The sequence below is a fragment of the Pinus tabuliformis genome, chromosome 2_2 (genome assembly GCF_031772625.1).
Source record: "Pinus tabuliformis cultivar Carrire ecotype Pingquan chromosome 2_2, CPIR1, whole genome shotgun sequence".
NCBI classification, from domain to species: domain Eukaryota; kingdom Viridiplantae; phylum Streptophyta; class Pinopsida; order Pinales; family Pinaceae; genus Pinus; species Pinus tabuliformis.
Window position 1 is genome coordinate 329464469 of NC_142300.1, and position 16915 is coordinate 329481383.

Genomic DNA, 16915 nt, shown 5'->3' on the forward strand with positions numbered 1-16915 from the left:
AACATTGTTGAATTGGGGCCTCCACCCCTAGGGTGGGGTATTCCATTGATATTGTGGCTGAATATAAGGTTGAAATGACTAGCTGGCTGGCTAGGAATGATAATGAGGTGCATAGGACCAAGGAGTGGGTGTAGACTAGGAAGGATGAGAAGGGGGCCCCCAAGAAGGTATAGTTGTGGTTTGGTTGGGTCTGTAATATGCATGGGATGATCCTTGCATACACTGTTGGTATGGTCTAGGCCCAGGAGGTCTCCTTTGTTTGATGTAGCAAAGCTGCTCAGTGACCCCTTCAGCTCCTTGATATACAACTTTGAGTCTAGGTAAAGAAGGGCACTTGTCTGTGGAGTGGTTTTCTTCACAGACTGAGAAAATCTCAATACATTTCACTAGGCATTCATTCCTAGGATGCCTATTGGTGCATCTAGGACAAACTATGGCCAAGGCTCTCTCTGCTTCCTATTTCTTCCTTTTGATATTCATGGTATCCAATTGCAAGGCAAGGGTTTGCATCATCTCACTTTTGAAGTCCTCCAACATATTTCCAATTTCACCCTTGATGGATGAGTTGGAAGATGATGTATTGGCCATAGGTTGACTACTCCTACCCTTTTTCTTGGTTGTCCTAGAATGGCTTCTAAAGATAGTATTAATATCCTCATAGGGTATTTGGTAGATATCTCCTCCTGCTAACAAATGCAAGGTATCTAGGATATCCTCCCTTACTCCTCTAAGCAGGACCAACTTCAGTGACTCAGGGTCAACTGTGCACCTGGCCCTTTTGTAACTAAGTTGAAATATCTCTTCATAGTCTTCTAAGGACTCATCCTGGCCTATGGTCATCCTAAAAATCTCTTCTTTAGTGTCATTTGACTTACATTAGTCCCTATATTTGTAATTAAAGGCCCGTTGCATCTAAGCCCAAGTTAAGATGTTATCTCCAGGTAAACCCATGAACCAGCGCAATACTGCATCCTTGAGGGTAGATGGAAACAATTTTAACTTTTGCTCATCCTTTGTATAGTCATAGGTTTGGCATATAAAAAAAAACTCAAATAGGAAAGTGTCAGGGTCCTCTGTGGTCAAGCCATGGAAATGAGGTTGAGTAGAGGGGCTTATATTCTTCATTTTAGTGTCCCCATTGGTTTCCCTAATGGGGAAGGCACCCTCAATTATCCCTCTATTTCCTCTGTCATCTTGGTTTTCAGCCATTGGTTCAGTAGGAATGGGTTCTTCCTCTTCTTCTTCCCCTATAGGTTCTTCAAATATGTCAGGTTTCTCACCTAAAGGTTCTTCTAATTCACAGTCATCGAAGAAGAGATAAGGTTGACTATTCGATGTAGAGGGGTTATTTGGCAAGAATTTTCCTGAATTAACCCTATTCCTATGAGGCATAAAAGGAAATGTTTTTGGGTTGGGTTTTGTAAGATTTTCTTTAAAGCTGGAAAGTACTTTGCTGAAACGAAATTGCTGATTAAATGAAAAACTACTAACAAAATGGAAACTACTTGCAGAATGTAATTGCTTAATTAAATGAAAAAATACTAACAAAAAGGAAACCACTTGTTGAACTAAAATTGATGATTGCATAATGGAAAGGAAAGCAGATAAATGCCATATGAAAAAAAGAAACTAGATTACTTTTGCAGAAATATACTAAGGGAAGAAAATTGAAGACTAGAATCAGAAGAAAAGAAAGTTAGAGACTAGAAATAGAAGAAGGAGTAGTAATTCACATCCTAATTTGACACCTCCCTGACAACAATGCAAAAAATTGATGAGCCCAGGTATTGTAGCAAGAATGATGCAACTCCCAGGGCTAGCAGCTTTACTTATCAACCTAGGGTTCATACAAACTTGGGGGTGACAGTGATATATGCACAAGTAGAAGTGAAGGTACTACCTATTGTCACAGCTCATCTAGTAAGAGACCCTAAGGGTTCCAAGCCAGACTTCAATAGGGTTAGAAGAAGTTTGATTTTGATGGAAGAAGAGCAAATCTATTCTAAGGGAGAGGTACTCTACTGCAGTAATGAAGAAAACAATCATGTAATGCTAGCTCACACTAGACCCTAACTAACCATCTAAATAGTTATGTGAAGCAAAATTTCTAAAACAACACTAATTTAATGCTACTATCTAAGTTGCAGAAGTCAAAAACATCAAAAATAGACTAACGAGTAAGCAAAGGAAACTAAGCTAAGTCTTTTTTTAAGCAAAAGAGCAGTCAAAGATCAAAATTGGTCAAAAGAGGACGTAAGGGAGCAACAACACATAAGGACCATTGGATCAGGCGGGTGAAAGGCAAACGAACAACTGAGATCATATCGTAGGAGGGTACGTAGGTAGATGGGCAAATAGGGTTAACTAACAGGATCGACGACTAAGATTATATCGCAAAGGCTAACTAAAGAGATGGACAGAAAAGATTAATCAGGAGATGGACAGTGGAGATTAGATTGCGAGAAAAAGAAACATGTGGAAATGGTAGCGGGTTGGCAGAGGTGGTAAGCTATATTTCACATGCCCTCAAAACCATAAGCTATATTTTGAAATTTCACATGATTAGCCTCCTCGGGCAACACGTAGTATGGAGAAACCACTCTTTTCACGTGCCTTTAGGTGGATAACGATCGGACAAAAATCTGCTCGATATGGTGCGACAACGTTGGGTCAGGCGGAGGTGATCAATGGTGGATATTGGCCAAGCTAGCTGGCGATCGGGTGAAGCGACAATCGTCGGATCAAGGGACAGATCAAAGGTGGAGGTTAAAGAGGGAGAAGAAAACATGCAGAAATGACAGAGCAGGTTTAGAGGGCGGTAAGTTGTTTATCACGCGCCGTCAAAACTATAAGTGGTTTCCTAGAATTTTATGCGATTAGCCTCCCTAGGTGACACATGGCATGGGGAAACTGCTCTTATCACATGCCCTAAAGTAGATAACGATCGGACATAAATCCACGCGATATGGTGAGATAGCCATCAGATCTGGCTAAGTAGATCAACGGTGGAGACTTGACCAAGATAGTTGGCGAGTAGGTGCGTGATAGCTATCAGATCTGACGAGGCAGATCAACGGTGGGGATTTAAATTTCAAAAAGTTAGCGTTAGAGGTGAATTGGGTGATGATTGGTCAGGTTTTGCTGTGTGAGGTAATCTACGGGAAAAAATTGTTTAAAAGTGAATTAACTACTTCCACCTAAGTATTTCATGCTGAGGGAGGATGAAAGGGATATGAGGAAGATCAAATGACAGGAAGAGAGTGAAGGGGAAGATGATCCTGAGAGGAACAAAGTAACAATGTAATGAACCCAGTGACTGCGTTAAACAACAAACTCCCTGTGTAAACCAAAACCCTATGTTTTGAGGGTTGCTACAGGGTTTATTTCTCATGTCATGGTCCTAGAGGGAGGAGGTGAGGCCGAGACACCTTTGGGAAACCTTGTGAATCTTTTCTTTTCTAACCTGCTAATTGACAGAAAGCATAAATGAAGCAAACTGAAACACAACTAATCTACTCTACACTACTATAATGAGATTGCAAATGCTTAAAAAAAAAAAATAGTTAAACAATAAAGCATCTACTCTATATTGTGGCAATGCAAATGCAATTACTTAAGCAGATAAACAACTAAACCATGAAGTTATGCTAGTGTTGTAATGGAAATGAAATACTTAAGCAAATGAATAGGAAACCGTGAATATGTACTACTGAAGTAATGAAAATGCATCTAATTAAGCAAATGAACAAAAAACAGGAATCTATGCTAGCATAACAATACAATAAAGAGGAGCTTTGGCTACTAGGGTCAGGCCCTAACCCAAGAGCTTCAGCCCTCTAAGTTAACTTAGTGCTAGCTCAAAAAAAAACTCATCTTCATTATAAATAAAAAACTATTACAAAACTTGCAGCTTGAAAACAAAGTAGAGTTCTACATTGAGAAGTCCGAATTCTTCCTAACTCTTGGTAACTACTAGTGACTAACTAAAAGATTAAGGTCCTAAGCCTCTCTACTTATACATCTGAAGTCTCCAATGACTTCCTTCCAAATTAGGGAGGTATAGCTCCCAATTCAATGATAAACTTGTGCTTTCCCTTTCACTAGCTCGGCTACCTTCTACTAGGGAGGCTTGGCTCCCAACTCAAGATAAAATTGTACTTTCACTTGCTTGGCTACCTTCTAGTACACCTGATTTGGCTGTTTGCACCTTCACTTGCTTGGTTTCCTTCTAAGACACTTGATTTGGCTAATTACACCTTCACTTGCTTGGCTGCCTTCTAGTACACATAATTTGGTTGTTTGCACCTTCACTTGCTTGGCTGCCTTCTAGAAGGGGGGTTGTTTGTACTTTCATCTGATGGAGGGGCAGTAAATGAGGAGGATTTACCTCCTATAATTCTTCTCCCTTGTTCCATTCGATTTTTTACCAAGGTCTTTACCATAGTTCCTTACTTTTATCTTTTATCCCTACATTTTCCTTGCTTTTATCCTTTATTCCTGCATTACATGCACCTTAGACCACAAAGAAAAATATCTAACTCTACTCATCTCACAAACAAAATATAATCGAAAGTATGTATAAGTTGTGAGAATAGTTGGTTTCACTAAGCTAGGAGGTGAATTAAGGTCAATTACGGCCCATATAATTACTCAATGATGAGGATCATCACCTATAACTAGCAAATGCACCAAATATCGAAAAGGAAATGTCATAAGTGGATAGCATATGGAAGAGGAACATTGATGAACATAGATGCAATATGTTATAGGTTGAGTGAAAGAAATGTTGCAAATAATACTGAGAAGGGGGGTGAATCAGTATTATCAGGTCAATTATTTTTCATTTCATAATTAGATTTGTATATGCTACTTTAGTTAGGAAAAACCATGTATGTATGCAACTTCAGTGAAGGAAACAAGCGTATATGAGCAGACTTGTAATTTAGATTATTCTTTAGATGTTGATCATTAATCTATGCATCAAAACATATGAGCAGTAACCAGGAATAGTAAAACAGAACAGGCAATCACACATAAGAACACCAGATATAAGGTGGAAACACAATGTGGGTAAAAACCACCTACTGCAATGCGTCTCTATCTTCTTTCAATTAGAAACTTCCTTCTATAATGTTTCTGTACTGGTGCAGACTTATACTAGTACATAGGCTTCAACCTGTAGAAGGATACAACCTTCTCTCGTTCTCCAGCTTCTCCTGGAAGGGAGCTACAACCCCCTTAGCTCTTGTACTAGCTGAGGTACTAGTACATAGGTGCTGACCTACAGAAGGCTTCAACCTTATCTTTTCTTCCATGGACCACGTTTCATAAATTTTCAGACTGGATCCATGAATATCAAACAAACATCAAGTAGATCTGCAACAACCAATCTCCTTTGTACAAATACTGAATCAACCAACAACTTCTCAGAATGCTGTAACCAAAAAAACAGTACCAATAACCAGACACCAATTCTGAACCCAGAATATTGCAACAATAAACAGAAGCAGCTAAAATATATTTCAAGAGACGTACGCTACTTCACCAATAGAAACCTGCGTACATACGCAGCTATACCAAAGACAACCAGCGTATATGTAGTATTCTCTTACTTAACCTGCGTGTATACGTCCCTCCGCTGTATCAAACCTACGTACAGATCTATAAAAGATAATTTATCCTTTTACTTAATCAGACATCAGTTATACCCAGATTATCAAATTTATAGATCTAATCATGCGCTAAATATAATAGATCAAAATCACACAATGCTGCTACTATTCAAGCCTTGAGATCTCGTCCCATCAGTAGATCTTAACCATCGTGTAATGCTCAGGTTCCTCCTTGATTTAGATCTAGCTGTAACTCACCAACCAGTATTCCAGTTCTTTCTCCTCTCAAGATATTCAACACATAAGTCGATACCCTTGCCAAATGATCTCCTTCCCCTTTTATAGTCTAGGCCTTACTTAAACCATGGTCCAAAACCATAGATATCCAATACTAGGGACCCAATACCTGGGTTTAACACTTAGAATGCAATACCAAGGACCAACACCATAGGTTCAAATATGTCAGACTAAATCCCATGGACCAACCATAAGTTTTCCCACATGAAAGTGCGTGCATCTGTATACGCGCCTTCCGATTGGTACATCCGTGTGTATACGCGATTCTGTTAAGATGAACCTGTGTATACCTCATTTTCTTTCATTCTGAGAGCCTGAACTGTGATTTGCCCTTTGAGAGAGTTGCCATCAAGGATAACACGTGTGCCATAGTGCCAAACCTGTGCCATAATTCCAAGAATCTCCCCCTTTGGACTTGATGGCAACCCCAAGTCACTCAAAATCATTCTCCCCCTTTGACATCAAGGACAAAGGGTTATGCTCCCCCTAAAGACATGCTGAAATCTCTGCTCTACTACTGTCCAAGCTCCCCCTGACTGTAGACAAGAAACATGACCTTCCTATCACCAAAGACTCATACATACATCCAACTCCCATCCAAATGGGAATATACCAGTATTGACTCATCCACCCAACCAAGTGGGGATACATGATAAAATAAGAACATTACATCGTTCATCCTAGGCTTAGTGGGGAAACCAAAATAGGTCGTTACATGACCTTGATAAAAGAAATATAAGATATAAAGACAAAATATCTACAACAAGACTTTGATAGTTATCAACAACAAACATCAACAGCATTTGTCAATCATTATTTAGACCAACACCCATGTTCTCCTTCTGCACCTATTCCACCTGAAATCAAACTGTGAATTTGAACCAAGATCTTCTAAGATAATGCCAACAATGCATTATTAGAAGAATATATGCTCCCCCTGAACCTGTGCCAGATGGTCTCTGTCAGACCCATATCAGACTCTTTTCATCCTAAGGCTAGCCCCATTGCTTTTCTTCAAACCAACATATATGCGACTGTACCTTGATAAATCGGCGTATGTACGCAGATCCTCCTCATTCAACTCACGTACAACCACTTTTCTTTGAAACAGACAAGATTCAACAGCAAGATGATGCATCAACTACCCCCAGCTTCTGCCTGAGGTATTCAAATGTCTCCCTGGGCAATGGTTTGGTGAGTATATCAGCAACTTGTTCCTTAGAGGGAACATACTCCAATTTAACCTTTTGTTCAAGCACTTGTTCCCAGAGAAAATGATACTTGATAGGTATGTGCTTAGTCTTTGAATGCATGACAAGATTCTTTGAAATGCTGATTGATGAGCCCCAAAAATGGATAATTATTTGGGCTCATTCAACCTCCTAATTCGACTTAATCCACCATTCTCATTAGTTTATTGCATGTTTTTGATTATATTTATGCTAATAGAGTGAATTGGGTTAGTCATTATGCCAACAAGTCTAATGTGTGCTTTGTGTAGCCTTTTTGGTCAATTTGGAGACAAAGTCAATGGTTGAAATGAGCACTTGGAAGCCAAATTCGTGGAGAGTATTTTTAGAAAGGTGTTCCCTTCATTTATGGGCCCTTACCTCGAATTCTCCACCATCAGCTCGGAGTTCAAGTGCCACCAAATCAATTAGCACAAGGGCAGCCAAGCAAGTCAAGTAGGACTTCTGTTAACTACAAGTTTTGGGCAGCCGAGTCCCTAAAGTTTAGGAGGACTGTTGGGGTCCTCAATTTGTATAAATAAGAAGGCTTAGGGCCTCATTTGGGTTAGCTGGTAGTTAGTCATTTCATAGTCTTGTTGTAGTCATTTTGTAGTTCGATTTTTAGGCAATAGATTAGCTTTGCTTTCAGCTCATTTTCAAGTTCTCCTTGTGGACAGTTTTGATGTAACTCTTCTTTTCTTGCTCAATAAAGATGAATCCAGCTTTGCACCAGCTCTAAATCTCTCTTAGGAGGCTATAGCTCTTGGGGTTGGGCCCATCTCAAGCGCCCAATACCTCCTTTGATTATCTTTATGTGTTTTTGTTGCATTCTTAGAATAAAATCTGTTATTTAGATCTAAATCTTGTTTTGTTATTTAGTTTGTTTTTTGATGAGTAAAATAGCTTTTCATGCTCAGATTTAGTTGATAGGTTGTTAAAAGAAAAAGCTTCAAGAAAAGGGCCAACAAACATCTGTGGTTTCACCTCTCCCTCAGTGGGATCAGGAGCTCTGACTAGGATGACTTTGCTTTGCCATGCAATCATTAGTGTTTGGTTTTCATTTGCAGAAGTTGGTTACACGTTCAGATCTTTGAATGCTTCATTGCATAGTTAATATACATGGTTTCCTTGCAAATAAAGTTGTTGTCCATTCTTGTTACTGTTAGCCAGATCATATTAGGGTAGCATAGCTAGATCTTTGTTTTGTTGCATGTCTTTGTTGGTTCAGTTGGAAACACAAATTACAGAGCACCTATACCACTTCTCTATCTGCCCAGACTCCCTCAAACCCATCTTCTCCATCTCCTAACTTGGTTTCTTGCCTCACGTTTCCATACTGCCCTCATAACCCTACCTTTTGTGCAGCATTACTTCAGTCTTCTTGGAACAAATCCAGCCATCTACACCTTCTCCTCAACTCTATCCATCAGTCCTTGGGTCATTTCAGGCCCCTACCCTACCTCCCTATCCATTCATGCACCTTACCTCACTCACCCATCCTCCAAAATCCAATTTTTAAACATCCTGTAGAAAAATCACAGAACATCCTGTAGAAATCCTAAACATCCTGTAGAAGCTCATAAACGTGGTTTCTTGGCAGCCAAACTTTGTGAAACTCTCTAGAAGGGTGTTAGGGACCCCTTAGGCCCTCTCCGAACCTTCCCTACCTCTTCCAATCATTTCTCCTCCTTGATCCACCTCTGCACAGTCAAAAATAGTTAGAAGCACATGCATGATAATTCCAACAACTCAATCAAAAATACAAAAAGATGTTTTCTTCAGATAGTGATAACTTAGACACATGCATTTTACCTTCATAGAAGGAATGGCATCTCTTTCAGTAGTTTTCATGCTCTCCTTTGCATCAATAGGATTAGCTGGTAGAATTAGGGTTTGCTAGGGTTTGCGTTTATTTTTGGCTTTCAGTTTCTTTTCACAATTAGATTAGCTTCCTTCGAGTTAGCTTTCATCCATCAATTAAAAAGCTTCTTCTAAGAGCTCATAGAAGTTGGCTTAAGCTCCTAGTGGACTTGTGCCAGCTGACCAAGTGACAGCTGCGGCAAGAGCTAGTACTTGTGCATACAGCACCATCGCTTCCAAGTTTGTTACGAACTACCGGGTTGATAAAATTAAAGAAGGGAGTTCCAGGAGTTGTAGCATTATTGCTACAATACTGGAGCCCACCATCTTTTTGGCGCCGTTGCCGGGGAAGCGTCAGAGTATTGGTGATTGCCGCTTTTCTTCTATTTTCCACTACAACCTTCTGCTGAGTAGTTTATTTCATTTCCATTATGCAATTTTGTTTTTGCAAAAGTAGATTAGAATTTCCCGCTTTCATAGATTAGCATTTCAATTCCGCAATTTCATTTCTGCAAGAGTAGATTAGCATTTCAATTCTGCAAGCATAGACTAGCATTTCATTCTTGCAATTCAATTTGGGCAAAATAGATTAGTCCTTTCCTGCTTTCGTTTCAATTTCGCATTTTCATTTTAGCAAGAAAGTTAGTTGCAGTTCAATCTATTTCAGTTTTGCAAGTAGAAGTAGAAAAAAGCAAAAATCAACCAAAAAGATTTCATTTCATGCCTTGTAGGAGTAGAGGTAATTTAGAAAAATATTTGCACAACACCCCCCACTGCTTACACAGCCAACCTTCTCTCTTCTTCGATGGTTGTGATTAAGAAGAAGCCCTAGGTGGACATCAAGGCATCTTTAAAGAACCTCTATGGGAGAAGAAGAAAAAAAACATTCCTCTGGAGCAAATGGCTACAAGCAGAAATGTTGGGAGCAGTACCTTATCCAAAAATGAATTTGCAAATCAGATCGAAGATTTCAAGAGTGATATGAGGCAGTTTCTTGCCATGCAACTGGATACCTTGCAGGTCCAAAAGAAGCAAGAAGAAGCCAAGAGGGCTTTGGCCATTTTTTGTCCTAGGTGCACTAGAAAGCATCCTAGGAACGAATGTCCATTGTACTCCATAAAAGTGTGTTTTGTTTGTGAAGAATACCATCCTACAGATCAGTGCCCTTCCTTACCCAGAATCAAAGCTGCATATCAGAGAGCCAAAGGAGCCACTGAATCACTCTATTATATGAACCAAAGGAGGCCACATGGACCTAGATCTTACCAGCAGGAGCTGCAAGGGACACCCGAGACCTATTATGACCCCTATCAAGCCACTTTCATGCCTTCTTGGGGTCCCCCTGCTCATCCTTCCTGGTTCACACCTCCTCCGTGTTCCTTCATAGATCCATATTATGCCCAACCAGCTGCTCATTTGTTTCACTCTTATGCTCAGCCATAGCCTCAGTGGAATGCACCTCATCAGGGGTGGAGGCCCCAGTACAACACTCCTCCCACTTCTTTTCCTCCACCACCTGCTCATCCACAACCATCACCTCCTCCTCCACCAGGGCAACCCCAAATGCCTACCCAGCCACAACCCCATCCGCATCCATCTCGAATATACACCCCCACTGAGCTACCCATACCACCATTTCCAAACTTGTCCATTGGAGTAGCTCAACAAAATTGCAATGCTGAGACACAACATGTCCAAATGACTCCTCTTGAGCTCAATGATCTTCACCATAGCTCAGGAAGAGTGTTGCAAAGCAGAGATTATCTTGAAAGCATTGAAGGACCACATCCGGCAAAAGAAGATTCAAAAGAGGAGATCAAAGAACCATGGGCTGCACTTGATGAAGAGAAGAGATCAAAATCAGAGATCGAGAGAGCTCCCTCATGGTTACCATCAAATCTTCCATGTATTCAAGAGAAAGATCAGCAAAAAGAGGAAGATGAGGAAGTCATGTTAGAAGGTGACATGAAACATGATCCAGATCAACAAAAGAACCAAAGATATCAGAGCTATATTGAAATATGGTTTCAGACGGTCACTAATTTGCAGCAGTACTCTCTTCTTTAGCTATGTTTGATCCCTTCAAACTCAAATCATTTGGTCTCTGAGATCCGGATAGCTGTCAAAGCATGCATTTCAAGCCTCCACATCAGTTTACCTCTAATCTCGATGTGCACATGGCTCCATTGGAAGTATTCTTATACTTGAGAACGATTTTGTTTTTCAAGTAGGGTAGGGTAGGAAAAAAAGAAAAAAAAAAAGAAAAAAGAGAAAAAAGAAAAAGAAAAAATGAAAAAAGAGGAAAATAGAAATCTAAGGTGAAAACCTCCTTGGAGGTGCCTTAGATTGGCTCATTGATTGAAAACCTCCATGAGGCGGTCAATGGGTTGGAAAAAAAGAGAAAAGAGAATAAGATCTCTGGGTGAAAACCTCCCTTGGAGGCGCCCAGGGCAGGCAATTAGGGTGAAAACCTCCATGAGGCGCCCTAGTTGTTTTTCAAAAAAAAAAGGAGAAAAAGAAAAAGAAAAATAAATCTAATTTCCATTGAATAATTTCAGGTTGCAGCAATGACATTGCAGGTCAGGAGGATCACTCAAAACAAAGACAAAGGAGTTTTTGTGCCTTCTAGAGGAAGTTCTATATTTCTAGAGGAAACATCCTGTAGAACCTTCAAGCAAGCCAGATTCGATTTTGGAAGGGGGTCTAAAGCTTGGAATCCATTGGTTATGCCTGCAAGCATCCATGTTACCATTTCTCACCCTTTTCCATCATCTTTTCCACCTCATTGTGCTTCTCATTGTGCTTCTACAGGAAGTTCCTGTAGAAATTGTAGGAAGCTAGAAATGGATTTCAAAAAGGTGGTTTGGCGAACATGGTAGCTTCCTCAAGGGTTCAAAAGTCCTCTTGCAATCTTCAAACTCCTCCTCCATCATCTCCATACCTGCATCACAGCCCAAGCTCAGTTTTTCTTTCCATGCAAAAACTTGCAAAATGCTTTGAAGAGAAAATACATAGAACAAAATTTGTTTTTGCCATAACTTGAAAACCATGCATCCATTTGAAAAACCGTTTTACAGAGAATTGTATAGGGATGATGGCAACATGCTCGAGCAGTTTCAGGCCATTCCAGTGCACGGTTTCCAAGAAATCAGCCTCCATCACCATCAGCCATTTTTGCATTTTCTCCATATCTGTGCATCCATTTCAAAACCTGTTTCGTGGGGATATGCATATGGGTGATAGTAACCTACCCAAGCAGTTTCAGCCGATTCTGATGCACGGTTTCCGAGAAATTGATCTTTGAAATCTTCAGCCATTTTCCATTTTTCTCGAAATCTGTGCATCCATTGATCACGCTTTTGCTATGGGAGGTGCATAATGATGATAGGAATGAGCTCAGCAAGTTTCAGATCAATCCGGTTTACCGTTTGGGAGCAATGGCGAAAACAAGTTCTGGTCCTATGAAATTCAGCAATAGCAGCTTGAAGTTGCAGATTTGAACATGGAAACAACTACTTGTAGCTTAGATTTGGCCAGAGGACACCTGCACAAGGAAAAAAAAACCATGAATCATCAACCAAGCCTCATGCAACCAAAGGATCCAGGCATGCAGTAGCAGAACATGTGCATGCAGCAACAAAAAGGACACAGCAGCACGCCGACTGACAGGTATGTGTCTAAATCGGTTCTCTATTTGCATGAATATGATTTGAAAGTGCATAAATGAATGAAATGGTGAGATTAAGCCAGGAATCTAGCAAAGTGAACCCAACAGTGCCTTCTCTAGCGCTCAGCCAGAAATCATGCAGTATACGTGGATAGTCGACTCACGTGAAAATTAAAAAAAAACAGGGAGTGTTGGCCGTTTGAACTCCAGTGCAACTAATCTAGAAGAGAACATGCAGTTCATGATAGCACTGCAGTTTGCATGTGGCCACGTACCCCTAGCCACTTCACTCCCTCACCACAAATCATGCCGTAATTGAAAAATGCTCGGCTGACTCTCACCACCCGCTGATTCATTTGCACCTGTAACGTCCTTAGCCAAAGTACGCGTCCTCTGCTCCCACAATCTGTTAACTAGTCGTCCTCCATTGGGTTTTCTACCTGTTTTCAAAATTATCCCGCGTATCAGGCTCGCTCAGAGGTGTAGGGGCACTCTACAGGCATTTCTACAGGAAGTCGTCTACAGGAAACGCAGAAAACAGCTCTGCAGAAGGAAAACCCGAGATTTTTGTCAAAATTCAAGCTTGAAATGAGAAAAGTAGTTAAAGCTCGTGTCCAAGGTTACCAGGGTTCTTGAAAGTATTGATTTTGGAGTTTTTCGAACGCATTATAGATCTGTTAATGGTGGAGCAATCTGTTTGAATTCAGAATCTGATCATCTATTTCATAGTCCATGGAGGACAAGATATTCCCTGCTTGGTCTAAAACTATTGAAGAATGCTTAGAAGAATATGATGTGAGCTTAGAGAATGGTTTAAATTCTCATGAAGTGGAAAAACTCCGTCAAATATATGGATGGAATGAGCTCTAGAAGAAAAATGGTACACCTTTGTGGAAGCTGGTAGTGGAGCAATTTGATGATACAGTTGTTAAAATCCTTCTGCTGGCAGCTGGCATTTCATTTCTTCTCGCCTACTTTCGTGATAATGTGTCTTCTGAGGAGGGCATAACAGCCTATGTAGAGCCCCTGGTCATTCTCCTGATTCTCATCCTCAATGCCATTGTTGGAGTATGGCAGGAGAATAATTCTGAGAAGGCTTTGGAAGCTCTCAAAGAAATGCAATCTGATCATGCAAAGGTCTTGAGAGATGGACATTATGTTGTAGATCTTCCCTCCAGAGAACTTGTTCCAGGAGATATAGTGGAACTGAAGGTGGGAGACAAGGTTCCTGCAGACATGAGAATTGTGTCCCTCAAGACATCCACCTTTAGGATGGAGCAGAGCTCCCTGACCAGAGAGAGCATGCCTGTGGTCAAAAGAACATATCCAGCCACCTTGTGTGACTGTGAGTTGCAGTCAAAAGAATGCATGGTGTTTGCAGGAACTACAATTACCAATGGCTGCTGCACATGCATTGTTGTGAGCACTGGCATGTTTATAGAAATAGGTAAAATTCAGGAAGCTTCAATGGAATGTCATGATACCCCTTTGAAAAGAAAGTTGGATGAATTTGGTGAAAGACTGACAACAGTGATTGGTGCCATTTGTATTCTTGTCTGGATCATGAACTACAAATATTTTCTTTCATGGGAAGTCATAGATGGGTGGCCAAAAAATATCAGGTTTTCCTTTGATAAATGTACGTACTACTTTAAGATTGTTGTTGCTCTGGCAGTTGCTGCTATACCAGAGCGATTGCCTGCTGTGATTACTACATGTTTGGCTCTTGGAACTTGTAAGAGGGCACAAAAGAATGCTATTGTGCGTGGAGACTTTGGGTTGCACCACAGTGATTTGCTCTGATAAGACAGGTACTCTTACAACCAATCAGATGTCTTTCAGTGAGTTTATAGCCATAGGGCACAGTGCGGGTTCACTTAGAGAGTTTACTGTTGAAGGAACAACATATAATCCTGAGGATGGAAAAATATTGGATTGGCCTGCACATAATATGGGGGAAAATTCAGAAACTATGGCAGAAGTTGCTGCAGTTTGCAATGATGCAGGGATATCTTGTCAAGGTCACCAGTTCCATGCTACTGGTATTCCCACTGAGGCAACCTTGAAGGTATTGGTTGAAAAAATGGGAGTTCCAGACCCAATGGCAAGTGATACAAGTGCCATTCTCAACAGTGGCACAATGAAATTGGGCAATTGTGATTGGTGGATACAAAGATCAAAGAGGCGGGCTTTATTGGAGTTTGATTGTGATCGAAAATCCATGGGTGTTATTGTCATGGAACCAATGGGACAAAATCGTCTGCTGGTGAAGGGCGCCATGGAAAATTTGTTTGAAAGGACTGCTTTTCAACAACTTGCAGATGGATCAGTTGTTGAATGAGATGATGCATCAAGGGAATTACTCTTGAGGAAGTTTGATCAGATGAGTTCAAAGGCTTTGCGTTGTTTGGGATTGGCATACAAGGAAGTTTGGGGAGAGGGCAGCAGAAGGAGAAATTGGCCAAGATTTTAGCTAGGGAGGCAGCACCTGTGCTAGCCACCCTAAGCACATCCATCCCCTCCATGAGCACTCATTTTTTCAAGGTTTGGACACAATCTGGTCATGGTTCAACCTTCTACAGGAAGCTACAAGACTTTGTACAGGAAGTTCTGTATTTTTACCAGAAACATCCTATAGAAGCCTTTGGGCAGGCCAGAATCAAGTATGGAGAGGGATTTGAAGCTTGAAATTTGTTGAGGAGGCATGCAGCCACTCTTTTCTTCCATCCTCCACTGATTTCATCTCCTTTCACCACCATTGCCACCATCAGCTTGAATATACTTTCACAATCATACCAAAGATGAAACTTCTCTAGGAAAAGGAGCACAGGCAGTGGGAAGAACAAAGAAGCATGGTTTCATGACAGAGAAGAGGATATCACTTCAGAAGCTTGGCATGACAGGGAGGCCACCAAGGCCATCAAAGATGAGGAGATAGATTGGTTGCTCAGAGGATGAGCAACACTTTCAGTAGGGGGGTGATGATGAGCCCCAAAAATGGATAATTATTTGGGCTCATTCAACCTCCTAATTCGACTTAATCCACCATTCTCATTAGTTTATTGCATGTTTTTTATTATATTTATGCTAATAGAGTGAATTGGGTTAGTCATTACGCCAACAAGTCTAATGTGTGCTTTGTGTAGCCTTTTTGGTCAATTTGGAGACAAAGTCAATGGTTGAAATGAGCACTTGGCAGCCAAATTCGTGGAGAGTATTTTTAGAAAGGTGTTCCCTTCATTTATGGGCCCTTACCTCGAATTCTCCACCATCAGCTCGGAGTTCAAGTGCCACCAAATCAATTAGCACAAGGGCAGCCAAGCAAGTCAAGTAGGACTTCTGTTAACTACAAGTTTTGGGCAGCCGAGTCCCTAAAGTTTAGGAGGACTGTTGGGGTCCTCAATTTGTATAAATAAGAAGGCTTAGGGCCTGATTTGGGTTAGCTGGTAGTTAGTCATTTCATAGCCTTGTTGTAGTCATGTTGTAGTTCGATTTTTAGGCAATAGATTAGCTTTGCTTTCAGCTCATTTTCAAGTTCTCCTTGTGTACAGTTTTGATGTAACTCTTCTTTTCTTGCTCAATAAAGATGAATCCAGCTTTGCACCAGCTCTAAATCTCTCTTAGGAGGCTATAGCTCTTGGGGTTGGGCCCATCTCAAGCACCCAATACCTCCTTTGATTATCTTTATGTGTTTTTGCTGCATTCTTAGAATAAAATCTGTTATTTAGATCTAAATCTTGTTTTGTTATTTAGTTTGTTTTTTTATGAGTAAAATAGCTTTTCATGCTCAGATTTAGTTGATAGGTTGTTAACAGAAAAAGCTTCAAGAAAAGGGCCAACAAACATCTTTGGTTTCACCTCTCCCTCAGTGGGATCAGGAGCTCTGACTAGGATGACTTTGCTGCCCACAAAAACACTGACTTTGCTTTTCCATGCAATCATTAGTGTTTGGTTTTCATTTGCAGAAGTTAGTTACACATTCAGATCTTTGAATGCTTCATTGCATAGTTAATATACATGGTTTCCTTGCAAATAAAGCTGTTGTCCATTCTTGTTACTGTTAGCCAGATCATATTAGGGTAGCATGGCTAGATCTTTGTTTTCTTGCATGTCTTTGTTGGTTCAGTTGGAAACACAAATTACAGAGCACCTATACCACTTCTCTATCTGCCCAGACTCCCTCAAACCCATCTTCTCCATCTCCTAACTTGGTTTCTTGCCTCACGTTGCCATACTGCCCTCATAACGCT

At 40.6% G+C, this 16915-nt stretch overlaps 2 pseudogenes; both read left to right on the forward strand.

The window, feature by feature from the left end:
- Positions 1-13397: 13397 nt before the first annotated feature.
- Positions 13398-14468, forward strand: LOC149192618 (calcium-transporting ATPase, endoplasmic reticulum-type pseudogene; annotated as a pseudogene).
- A 28-nt stretch (positions 14469-14496) lies between these two features.
- Positions 14497-15006, forward strand: LOC149192619 (calcium-transporting ATPase, endoplasmic reticulum-type pseudogene; annotated as a pseudogene).
- Positions 15007-16915: the final 1909 nt, after the last annotated feature.